Below are 13,270 nucleotides of genomic sequence, written 5' to 3'. Positions count from 1 at the left end.
TCCCTAATTCATGGGTTTTGCAGCTCAAACCAAACCAAGAATCGCATCCTAAAAGGGCCTCAATGATTTCTTTGGGCGAAATCGAGAATCACACTAGTGGGGTAAGCACAAGGCTCTGTTCCTTGTGATCTTTCACGTGGATTTGCCCTAGGAAAGCAATGGGGCTTTGCTCCGCAGCACACTGGACAGATGAGTGCAGGCTCGTACCCATGCAGTGCCACCCCACATACCTGTGAGCTATGCATTTCTGTCAGAGCTGCTTTTCTCTTTCCTAATAAAGCAGAGGGTTGAGTTGGTCATTTCAGCTGTGTGTGAATTGTTTCCAAGACAGAGCTTATGTGAAAGTTAGGAGGGAAAAATAACTTAGGTCTTTCTCCATGGATCAGTTTGGCTTAGTAAGTTCACTCCTCTCTACTTTTCTATATGCATATATCTCTCTCCTCCCATTTTCCCTGACTGAGTACCAGCTGCTCCTTAATAGGGAAATTCACTGATGTAGACAACTCATGGAACAAATCAGGGGACAGAGCTAGAAGCTTCCACAGCTAAGATTCCTTGTTTTGATATGGTGTCTTATCCTGTCACTGCTCCTGAGGTCTTGTCACCAATGCTGTCTTGAAAGCCTAGTAACCTAGTAGCTGACTTTCCTCATGGGTGTGGGAAAGAAACCTTTCTATGGCATGGTTCTTCTGAGGCACTTACAATTGATCTGAGCCAATCACTTAGGGCTGCAGGTAAATCTTGGTTCATTTTTTTCCTGTTGCCCAACTCCTGTCATTTTTCTGACACTAAGCATCATCCCTATAGGATGTAAAAGGAACTGAACTTAGCTACTCTTACAAAGGAACCAAACTAAAAATGGAACCTTGGATAAAGCTGGGAAAAGGCCGTATAATAGCTGAAATTCGCATTTCAACTCTACAGTGTTTTTGATTCCTCTTCCGGTGTGAATTTAGATTAAGTCTAGGGATCGCAGCACATGTCCTGTGTTCACTCTTATAGGGGAGGACATGCTTGACTGTAAGGCTTCTCAACAACTGTACTACCTCCTAAGATGACACATGGACAGTAAGGAAAATGGAAGCTGAACCAGACAGTCCAAATTCAACCCTTCTTCCCCCTTTTGCCAGATGTGTTATTCTGGACAAGTCATTGAGCCTCTTCATGCCTCAATTTTCTTCATCTCCCAAACGGGGATTAAGGAAGCATCAAGTGCATAGGATTTTATTAGAATATAAGGAAGGGCCACATGAAGCCTTGGCCACATAGTTAGCACCATATAAATGTTTGTTAAATAAGAATGAGGAAATTGATATTCAACCTTTATGCTACGGTAGGAGGTGGGCATGCTATCAGCCTATCCTGCTGAGCCCTGGGCACATCGTCAGACTCAGACTATTTTCATAACTTGGAAGAGGACTTGCCTATAGATTATCAGTGCATCTACTTGGGCTGTAAAGTCTATGCTTAGGGGCATGGTTATCTGTTAAGGAGCAAGATGCACCCTGGAAGGTATTGGTTCTTCTTTTGTCCAAAGCTACAAATATACAAAATCTCCCCATATATCAGAGAAGATCTGATACCTGAAGAGATAGCCACGAATCTACAGCAACTGTTCCAAGGCAGTGGCAGGTTCTCTAGACCTGTGAACATTTGTGATATGTATCTGTGTTTAGGTTTTCTCCCTGAACACAGGAGCAAGAAGCAGGAAGTATTCCCTGGGGAGCTTGCATAGATGTGAGTGTAATCGGAGAGCACTGTATAGTTTTCCTTCCTAATGCTCATCCTTGCTTCAACTCACCAGGATAATGTCAACCATTGCCTTTATTTGGAATTCTGCCCCACAGTGCATGCCTGTTGATGGTGAAGAACAAAAAGACAGAGTCAGACTGACTTACATATGCAAGTATAAAAGAATCTGCATTCCTTCAATAACATCAAAATATTAGTTGAAACTATATCAAGGCCAGTGTTGACAGAGAGGTCTCCAGGACAGGGAAAGGGAGGAAGTTTAGAGGCAAATGTGTACTCAGCATTTGCTGTGGTCTGGTACTGTTCTAAGGATAATCCATACAAATATTATTAAATCCTTGTGGCATTTTGCAAATTGAGACACAAAGGCATGCAAAAGGTACATGTCTTCCTTTGAGATTTTATACACACATACACACACAGAGAGACACAATGAGGTTTTGATCAACCTTAGAGGCCTTAGTTCTTTGTAAGTAGATACCATGGTTTCTTAATATTTTATAAATATTAATTCTATATCTGTGTGGCTCTGCACTATGCTCATTCCACTGTTTTAAGTCCAAACTAGAAAACTGAAAGAAGCTACCTGATTATTCTGTATTGTTCCATCGCCACCACCACATTTAGGAATATGAGCTGGCTGTGTGAGGACAGTGTTGAAGAAACCTAAAAAGAAAACAACGATATGTATGAGATTTGTTTTTTTAGTAAATTAAAGTTTGTTTGTTTGTTTTTTAAAGCATGGCAGTGCATGTGTGAATCACAGTACTTGGGAAGCTGAAGCAGGAGAATTTCCCTGAGTCTGAGGGTAGATTGTGTTCCAAATAGAAACCTTGTTTTGTAAAAACACAACAACAGCAAAGCGTCTGGGGCAGTAGAGCAGCTGGCAGAGCGCCACACAGATGTGAAGTCTGGGTGCCTTCCAGATATGCACTCACGGCTAAGAAGTTACGAAGCTTCCTAAACTTCCCACGCTACAAAGCTAGTCCGGATTGCCCTTGTACTTTGGAGGGTGCCTCACACCTGAGGTGGAGACCTTGCCATTAGCTTGCTTTGGATATTTCATAGGTCATCCCTATGTATGTCTAAATGGGGGAAGCAAGACTCATTAGTCATTTCTCAGCCTAAGATGTGTTCATGACAGATTTCATGACACTCCCATAGCATAATTATTGATTTTCCTTGAGCTTATACAGAACGAACCTCCCAGCCTCCAATTGTCTCTCAAAATGGGGCATGGAAAGTTCATGGATTTTGTAAATTAAAATCAATATTTTCAATCTCTCCTAAAGGTAATTTTCCTAATTTAGTGGACTTTCCCCTAACATTTATTTTCTCTTTTAATTATAAAATGGCAAGTTATTGATTTTCCTATAGAACCTTCTGATGCCCCCAGTGCATTTTTATTGCTGATGTTGGATGGGGGTGGGGAGGGAGGGCACACTTCTTAATGAAGACCTTTAATTACTAGCTGAACAGTATTAATTTGCTTTGATAGATTATGACATTTGCATGCACACACATCCTGGAAGCATTTAAAAAGCTGTTTTAAAAGGTTTTTCATTTTGGAGGTAGCTTTTTTCTTTTTCTGGTTTCTCCCCCAGTCATATTTACTATGAACTCTTTTAAATTCTTATTGAATCCAAGTGTGGTAAAACAAATATACATAAATCTGCATATTCTAGGAACATTTATAAATCTTCTCCAAAGACAGGTGGGTGTTTTCATATAAAGCTAAGCAATATTGATTATTTCTCCAACTCTAATTATTTTCAGACCCTATGAGGTTTATTCTCAGGACAAATGATTGATAAGTCAATTAAGGAACAGATAGGTCTTGAAGATTTTGACCAATATATATGGCCACAACATCTTAACGTTTAAATAAAATTTGGGGTGCTAATAGAAATAGGACATCTGTGGGTATCGTCTCCCATTGGTATGCCTCAAGTTGCTAGATGTAATTAGAAAAAGCATGTCCAAGAATCAGAATAAAGCAGGCTCATAAAAAATTCTTACCACACCCCTGTCCATGGAGAAACCTATTTGCCTTTTCTAATAAAATATTTAGTTGTGGGAAGATAACTCGGCTGGAAAATGCTTGGTGGTACAAGCATGAGGACCTGAGTTTAATTCCCAGAACCCAAAATAAAAAGTGAGCATTCTGGCATATGACTATAATCTCTGCTTGGTGAAAAAGACAAAGATGGATTCCTGGGACCTTACAATCAGTCAGTCTAGACTTCTCAATCCCCAATGCCCCAGTCTCAAAAACAAGGTAGATAGTTTCTGAGTAACAATTCTTGAAGTTATGCTGTTACCTCTGCAGGTACACACACAAACACACATTTATGTGTACAGACATGAGCACCCACATGCACACACATACAAAAAAATCTTTACCATTTAAAATGAAAATGCAGACAGATGTTATCTATCCAACAAAACTGTTGATTCTATATACCTTTAATCTTCATAATAAGTGAAGCAAAATAAATAAGAAACAGAAGGTTATTCAGAGCTGTCATGGTGGTACTGACAAATGGCAACGTTCTGATCCTCAATTGCCAGTAAGATCCACAGTGCAGAGCTTCTCCACACTGTACATCATATCAGCCAACTCATTTCAGAGATTAAATATTCCATCAGTGGGGCTAGAATGTGGCAAAGCTTAACAAGATTCAGAAGATGTAGCACTCGAACACACATAACTCACTCCCATGGTTCAGGAACACCCAGCCTGCAAAGGAAAATTGCAATTTAGTTACATTACTCCAGGAGACACAATCGATAGAGGGAAAAAGGAACTTCTAGAGGAATTCAGATCAAAGATAGGGCTGTGTCTCAAAGATGAGAAAGGTTACCATTAGAAGAAAAAGAGAAAGAAAGGAAAGAAAAGGAGAAGAGGAAAGAAAGAAAGAAAGAAAGAAAGAAAGAAAGAAAGAAAGAAAGAAAGAAAGAAAGAAGAAAGAAAGAAAAGAAAGACACAGACAGATGTGGAGTGGGGGAGGCAGAGTGTGGCAAGTGGAAGAATTTAAGACGATGGAGGAGTGGAAGTGGTCCTAGTGGCAATTATTCTCATTAGCAATATTTGAGAAGGGAAGAAGGAGACTTGATTGATACACCTAAAAATAAAATGTTTTGTTTGTTTTGAGAGGGGGTAATAAAAAGGTACTAGATGAAAGGCATGGACTGCAAAGTCCCATTTGAAAGGTGATAAGGTCTTAGAGTAAGCTGATCGCAAGGTGATGGGTAGGATCAGGTACAATAATGAGGGCAGGAGAACTTCACAGGCTTTAAAGTAAGATATAAATTTAAGGGATTAGTGTGACCACTGAAGTCACCTCCACTGTATGTCCATATCAGAAACCCTGGTCCTGGACCACATTTCATGAGAACAGGTGATGGGATAGTGGATTGAGATCTCAATGTGAAGTTTAAAAACAAAGAGTTGGGATATAGCACTCTGTGATTGCTCATCTCAAAAGGGCAGGTGCATTTGACCTTGGATTATCTGTACAAATGTGTGGGTTTTTTATGAGCATTCGGCCACTGTGAACTATGATCCATTTCAGAACTGTGTCAGGTGAAGGTAGTAGCATGAAACCCTTTTCCCGTCAATTTTCCACTTGTCCTTTATCTAGGACATTTAATAGGATGGTCTTTTGCATACTTTTGCACGAGTCTCTATCCAGCTCTTCTCCAGTATTTTGAAAGCGTCAACATCTGCAAAATATAAGTTTGTTTCAAAAGTCATGATATTGTGGCTAATATTGTTTTTCTACTTGACCAGAGAATCATCTGGGAGACGAACTCCAAGGCATGCCTGTGAGGGTTTCTAGATAAGGGTGATTGGAGTGAAAAGAATATGGGTGGCACCATTCCGTGGACTGAGGTCCTGCACTGAATAACAGGGAGAAAGCAAACCTAGCATGAGTATTCACTGTTCCTTTCTTGCTGACTTGGACACTACGTGACCAGCACCTGTCATAGGCTGAGCTCCACCTTGATGGACTCCACCTTTGAACTCTGAACCAAAATAAACCGTGTTCCTTTAAGTTGTTTTTCTCGGGGTATTTTATCACTCCACCAGGAAAGGAAACAGGCCCACAGAGTAGCTGTGACCCAAGCACACATTTTATTTTATGTGAAGACTGAGCTCAGGGGATGTGTGCGGAAGAATCTTGGACATAAGGCATACAATTTTTCATACAACCCTAGCACCTTGGAATATGGTGGTATATGTTCAAAAGTTCCCATTGCCACGAAAAACCCTCTAAGCAATAAATATTCAGCCATCCCTCTTGACATGAATGTCTTGACATCCCCATGCAGAGAAGTAGGCTGGACTTAAATGCTGAGTTTTGTCCTTAAAGAGAATGTTCTCATCAACAGTGACCTTTGGCTCTGGGATGCTGTGTATAATTTACACATCTGCTAAATTCAAATGCAGTGCACTTCAGTGAGCTGGAACAGGGGCATCCAGATTTTAGTCCCCAAGCAGAGGATTTTCAGCTTGAAAATGTTCCACTTCAGAGACCTTATCTTGTACATCTGTTTACCTTTGCCTCCTCATTGGGATGAGATTCATTTTGCTTCATGCCCTCTTCTCCCCCCATCTGTCTTATCGGATTTCACTCCATCCTGGCCCACATTTGGCCTTACTTTTTATCTGCGTCCTTCCCTGGCCCACAGAGGGAACACAGCTCATCTTTGATGGAGCCTTTGGGGGTTTTTGATCTTCAGATAGGATCAGGACTTGCTGAGCTAGTTAAAATAAATGCATTTCTTAAATAAATTTGTTCGTTCTGATGCATGGGAAGTCTGTCAAGGCTTGCTCCTCCAAAGGCAGAGGGAGGCGGGGCCTCTCTGGTATAAGAAGAGCTGCAAGTAGGACACAAAGAGAGGATGACGTTCAAGAGTTCTGTTAGGATTGTACTATGGTAGTGGTTAGGCTTGGCATGAACACACAGAGCCCCGCTGATGCACCCTAGCTGTACTAGACTCATCATAGAATGACCAAAGAATGAGATCACTGCAAATTAAAAAAGTCGCTTGCTTTCATTAATTAATTCACCCTGCTCGTGTATGAATAGTATATGTACATATGATTTGTATATGTGTGAATGTGTGTTTGTGTGTGTATGTGTGAATGTGTAATTGCCACTCCTGTCTTACTTGAAATCAGGGTGACTCTTTGATTGGTTGTGGCTGCCTGTGTGAGGCTAGCTGGACCTCAGCGCTTCTGCAGATTCTCTTTCTCCCTCTCATTTCTTAGAACATGGATTACACACATAAGCTACCATGATAAGGTTTGACAGGGGCTCTAAGGATTCAAATCCCCATCTTCCTGCTTGAGAGCAACAGATGCACCTGCACTTGCCTTAACCTTTGAGTTAACCTTCCATCTCATTTCTTAGCACCAAATTATAGACGAAAGGCCAGACACTTAGCCAAGGTAAAAGAACAGATCCATGCCTTCCTGCAAATACTAAAGGGTATCTAAGGATGCCAAACACTATACTCCATGTACAAAAAAAGATACTTCAGGAGCTTGCACACATGTACATATGTGCACACACACACAACAAGAACAACAACATGGAGCATGCACACATGTACATTAATACACACATAAACACTACCCCTACCACCACCAACCTTTGTATCTGCATTAGGAACCAAAATAGTGATACACATTGGGTTGTTAAGGATAAATAGGAGTTCATCTGACAAAAAAAAAAAAGTGGAAAGAGTTCCTTGCAGAGGTAGGAAGGCTGGTAGAGTCCCAGTACATCCCTCAGCCTTTAACTATAGAATCCATTTAGAAAATTCTGAAAGAATAAAGAAGACGTAGGGACTCAATCTTTGTTACCACAGCTGGGAATTTCTGGGGGAAGTTAAGTTCTTCCCAAAGGCTGAGGAGTATTGATCGGCTGAGATCAAAGGATGCCTTCAACAGAAATGCTGCTGAAAATACCAAAGAAAGGAATATGCATTCTGGAATGTATCCTCTGAGGGGTGGGTTGTCATTGGAAGCACAGATAAGAAAGAAATGAATGAAAATACCTGCTGGTCCATTACACCTAACCTATACCCAGAGGTATCTGATGAGGAACGGTGGGTGGGCAAAAGACATGTAGGGTGTGAAAGGAAGAACTTGAGGGAGAGAGAGAGACTGAAAATTGCAGGGGTGGAGGAGGTGAGAGGGAATAAGAGTCTACCAATACCTACTTTGCTGGAAAATTATGAAATAATGGCTAATATGGTTATTATATGCCAGTTTTATATATTAAAAATTAAAAAGAGCAAAATAAACTATTTAAAAATATACTATATATACAGATGAAATTATAAGATAATAAATTAGAAGTTTACTTTTTAATTTTTATTCATTTTTTATTAATTACAATTTTTCCACTTTGTATCCTCCCTGTAGCCCCCTCCCTCATCCCTTCTCACTTCTACCCTCCCTCCTCCTTCTCCTCCCATGACCCTCCTCCAGTTCACTGATAGGGGAGGTCCTCCTGGCCTTCCATCTGACTGTAGCCTATCAGGTCTCATCAGGACTGGCTGCATTGTCTGCCTCTCTGCTTCAGGGAGAGGTGATCAAAGAGCTAGCCACTGAGTTCATGTAAGGGGAACAGGTGCTGTCTCTGACAAAAGTTTACTTTTTTAAAACCAGAAATGCCCAGATATCATTAGTTATAAAGGCTGTTACTAGGCTAAGGAGATGGCTAAGTAAGTAAATTATGTGGTGTGCAAGCACAAAGGATCCATGTTTTATCCCACAAACCCATGTTAGAAATACCTGAGTTCAATCCATAGACTACACTTTTATAACTGTGGCCGTATCTATGCCCTCTTAAATACACAGTGCTGGGAAGGCAGAAGTTGATTTCTGGGCTCACTTACTAGCCTGCTGACCCAGAAAAGGAATCTCAAGGCCAGTGAGAGGCCCTGCCTTAAAAAGAAAGTTAGGAATCACACTCAAGCTGTTTTCCATTCTCTGCACTCTCATGTATCTGGGAGTGCATGCACGCATGTGCGCGCGCGCTTATACACACACACACACAAACACACACACACGCACGCACCTCAATCCCCACCAACCTCTACTCTTAGTCCTCTGAATCAAACACTTGATGATTTAAGCTAAGACCAGCAAGGAAGTGATCATGGAATCAATTTCTTTCGGTCTAAACCTCTTTGCAGATGAGACAGTGTCCAGATACTTCAAACAGGAAGCAAGGAGTGTCTTAAACAACTATATATGTTACACTGCCCTTTTGTTTATAAACTATTCAGTGCTCTTGACTTACCACATTAAGTATTTTTTCAAAAAAAGTCCAACTAACTAAGTTGTCTAAGTAGACTCAAATTGACTGGTCTATTTTACACACTTTATGCTAATTATCTGTTCTGCAAATTTAAACTATTTCATTTCTTTTTAACTCTTTGTTTTTCAAGTTATGTGTATGTGGGGAGGGTATGTGCAACTGAGTGTGGTGATGCCCAGCGGCCAGGGGTATCAGATAGCCTAGAACTGAAGGAACCGTCGCTTGTGCCCTGCCCAGTGGAAGTGGGTTCTGGGAACCATGCTCAGGTCCTCTACAAGAGCAATGTGAGCTCTTACACACTGAGTCGTTTCACCAGACGCCCACCCTGGACTGTCTTGGTGCCATGTCATGGTGTTGAAGAATCAGTTCACTCAAGGCACCATCCCACTTGGGTGAACAAAATTGCTAGGATAATATGTTTCTCAAACTTTGTTGGAACTGTTACAACCCATTACAGTCAAAATATTGGTTTATGAAAAATTAATAAGGCCAATGGAAAACAGAATTCAGTATCTACATTAGCTATTTACACCAAAAGAAAACAGCCAGAATTAATTATGCTGCATGCAACATTCTAATGGAGTTTTCATTAACTGTATACCATTATGGAAACTAAGCAAGGATTATTCAGAGAATAATGCCAGCGGCTGTTATTGTTTGAGAGATTAAATTAGTTAATGGGTTACATATTCAAATCTGATGCAAAGGTTAATCGATGTACAGTCATCATTATATTAAGCACTTTATCATTCTAAGGCACAAACACCCCAATATTACTGATGCTTTTCCTGGGAAAATAAAAGAAGCCACTCTTTGCGTCTTTCTGCTGTTTCTTTGATGTGCTTTTGATATAAAAAAAATTGGAACTCTGTATGTTATTAATAGTTCTCTGTAATTTTTGCGAATAATTTTCACTACCTGAAATATATTTGCTTTTATTCTAAAGTGCATACTTAACACACACACACACACACACACACACACACACACACACACTTTCCCTCTCTCTCTCTCTTGCTCTCTCTCCAGTGTGTGTGTGTGTTTCTGGGAAGCATATTTAAGTAACTATATCTAGTTGCTTTCTGAGAGATTCAGAGGTGAAATGTATTTTTTCTTAAGAAGGAAACTCAAGATGTTAGTCTCCTCCATTTCCAAAAAATAGCTGGAGCACCCTAAAATAGAATCTTGTGATAGCACACGGAATATAAAGAGGAGGCATGGGGAACCTCTCCTGCTCAGGAGGAGTGTTCAATGAGAGACCACAGACCAGGGTGGCCTGGACTTTCATTTCCACACCCTAAGCCAGAGAAGTATTATCACAGACAAACCTTCACATTTAAAGGTTTGTAATGAATTGCCATTTTAAAGTATTTGTCATTGGTTTTATTATGGTTAGCATAGTGATAATCTTGGCTGCCATTTTCTTAAAGGAACAAACTAGTTCCCACAATGTCATAGTTCAAGACTCTTAATATTTATTATGATTATTGCTATCCATGTGATCACTCAGAAACTATTTGCCCAGCAATTTCATGAAGTTGACCCAAACATAATATTACTTAATCAGCTAAACAATTTAATCCCTATTTTACAGATATAGGGAATGAGGTCTAGAAATAGTTAATTACTTATCCAAAGTCAAATAGCCTACAGTCATTTAGGCCAGAAAACAAAACCAAGTGGAAATTTTTTGAAACCTGTTTATGGTTGCTGTTTGGTTTGGTTGTTTGCTTTTTTATTCCTTTAAGTTATACTATCAAATCTCAAAAGTTCATTAGTTCTTCAGTCTCTGTTTCCTTCCTCTGTTTTACTTCAGTCCTGCAATTTTCTTATCTACCAAAGATCCATCCTGTTCAGAGATGTCCTGTGCTGGATGTCAAGGCCTAATGCAGATTCTTAGATGTGACTAGGGGTCTCCCTGAGCATCTCTTGGCTGGGAATCATGTGTTCCAGCCAGAGCACAACCTCACAATCCTAAAGATAGCTTCAGTGTTATGGGGACAGTGACTATTGGTAATCTTCGGGTTAGGAAGACTCACCTGGATTACAACAAGTCAAGCGTCTTATGGAGAGGTAGGCACTTAGAGAGAAAGAGTCTGAATGTCAGAATTAGATTAAGCTGAAAAACGCCATTTTTTTTCTGAAAGTTCCATTTCTTTGCCTTTTATTTCTCTTAGCAAAAGAGGGACAGTGCAAATAAAGCATAGTTGGTACAGGACCTGAAAACTAGTCTGCTCATTTCTCTTGTCTGGGCTGCTGTTGAGATGAGCTCCAGAGTTCCTGAAATCTCAGCATTACCTCCAGCTGCTGGCTGGGAGAATTGCCTCAGGTAGTAGCGCAGACCTGCTGGATAGCAGCCAAATGGAAAAGAATCACCAGACAATGAAGCATGTGAAATGCATGGCTCTGGGTAACCCCCTCCCCCTGCCTGTATGTGGCCCTTGTGTCCATGAAATCTAGCTGTAGCCCAGTATACAAAGACTCTATGGAATCATTTCTACTCCATGACCACATCCATTGGCACACAGATTAGAACAGTGAGTAAAAATTGTGAGGCACTATTTTAAAATTCATGTCATCAGAGAGTAGAGGGGTAGCTCAGCCAATAAAGACTTTCCCATAATGCATGAGGACCGTAGATCAACCCCCAGAACCCATGTAAGAAGAAAATCCAGGTATTATAGTACTATTATATTCAAATTTTGGAGAAGTAGACAGGCAGAATATTGACAACCAATCAACCTCGCCTAGCCAGTGAGCCCCAAGCTAGTGAGAAACCTTTTCTCAAAAACAACACCTGAGTTTGTCTTCTGATCTTCACATACATGTGAAGTATACAAGTATACGCGTACACACAGACACACATATATACACACACATACCACCACCACAAACAACAACAGAATAATGTCCTAAGATTTTTAACAAAAAATAAAAAATAAATTTTGGCCAGTATTGATAAAATAACGTCTTCAGAAGTATTTTTTCATGTCAGCTTCCTGAATAAAGGCTAGGGAATATTTAGATAAGGTTTCTGTTAATGTGACTCCAAACAGCAGGAGGACATTAAAAAATCATATTGTAGGGACTGGAGAGACTGCTTAGGGGTTAGAGACTGTGGCTGTTCATCTAAAGGTCGTGAGTTCAATTCCCAGCAAACAAATAGAGGCTAATAACCATCTATAGTAAGATCTGGAGCACAGCCACACATGCAGACAGAATGCTGTATAAATAATAAATAAATAAATCTTTTTAAAATTTGCCTTGTAAATCTTTTCTGAAAAGAGGTGGATAACATATATTTCAATCTTTACGGGCCTTCTGGCTTCTCCTGCCAAGTCTCCACTCCCTGCCATAGTACACTGTACATATGTATGTGAGTATGGCCATGAGTCAATAAAACTTTATTAATAGATACTAAAATGTGATTAAGACCAGCTGACTAGTCAACAATAGTATTCCGTTAATTTCTTTTCAATTGTGAATATCTGAGTCTTACCTTGTACATAATAAAAGTCAGTGGTGGCTAGATTTACCGAAGACTAGATAATTTGTTGACACATGGTTTTGAAGAATATTATTTAAACCTCAAGTTGAGGAATGTGCTTGACACCATTTGCATTTAGCTCCACAAATCAAGGTTACTCTCAGCAAGGTCCTAAATCTCTCTGTTTCAATATCATAAAGGGTACAATTAGATATGAACATAGTGCCATTTTGTGCTTGAGACAGGGTTTTACTATGTATCCCCACGTCTGCCTTGAATTCATAATCCCCCTGCCTCAGCCTTCCAAGTGTTGAGATTATAAGCATATGCCATCATACCTAGCTAGTAGTCCCTATAGTACAAGTTGCTAAGGGGCATATGGTAGATGAAAGAATAATTGGAGCTTTTGCATATTTACTCAGTAATTTCTGGGTGCTGGGAAAATAGGTCAGTTGGTAATGTGCTCTCCAGGAAAACGTGAGTCTTATAAGACCAGCACTGGAAAGACAGAGACAGGCGATTCTTGGCTTTGCTAAGGATTTAGCCAAGCCTTTGTTGGTCAGCTCCAGGCAGTAAGAGACCCTTTCTGAAAAAATTAAGAATGTGAAGGTATTGAAAAAGACACCCAATGTTGACCTCTGGCCTACATACACTTGTGTATGTGCACACAGTGTATATGTATATACACACA

General features: G+C 40.1%; 1 protein-coding gene across 1 annotated transcript in view; it reads left to right on the top strand.

Moving 5' to 3' along the window:
* The window catches only part of Rbfox1 (RNA binding fox-1 homolog 1), a 2,133,674-nt gene that overhangs the window by 2,058,900 nt on the left and 61,504 nt on the right, over nucleotides 1-13,270 (top strand). The gene's annotated exons all lie outside the window — the stretch shown is intronic.

This window comes from Psammomys obesus, unplaced genomic scaffold, assembly GCF_907164565.1.
Source record: "Psammomys obesus unplaced genomic scaffold, mPsaObe1.curated_primary_1811, whole genome shotgun sequence".
NCBI classification, from domain to species: domain Eukaryota; kingdom Metazoa; phylum Chordata; class Mammalia; order Rodentia; family Muridae; genus Psammomys; species Psammomys obesus.
The sequence above is the reverse complement of the archived record's forward strand: the minus strand, read 5'-3'. Positions and strand labels throughout refer to the sequence as shown.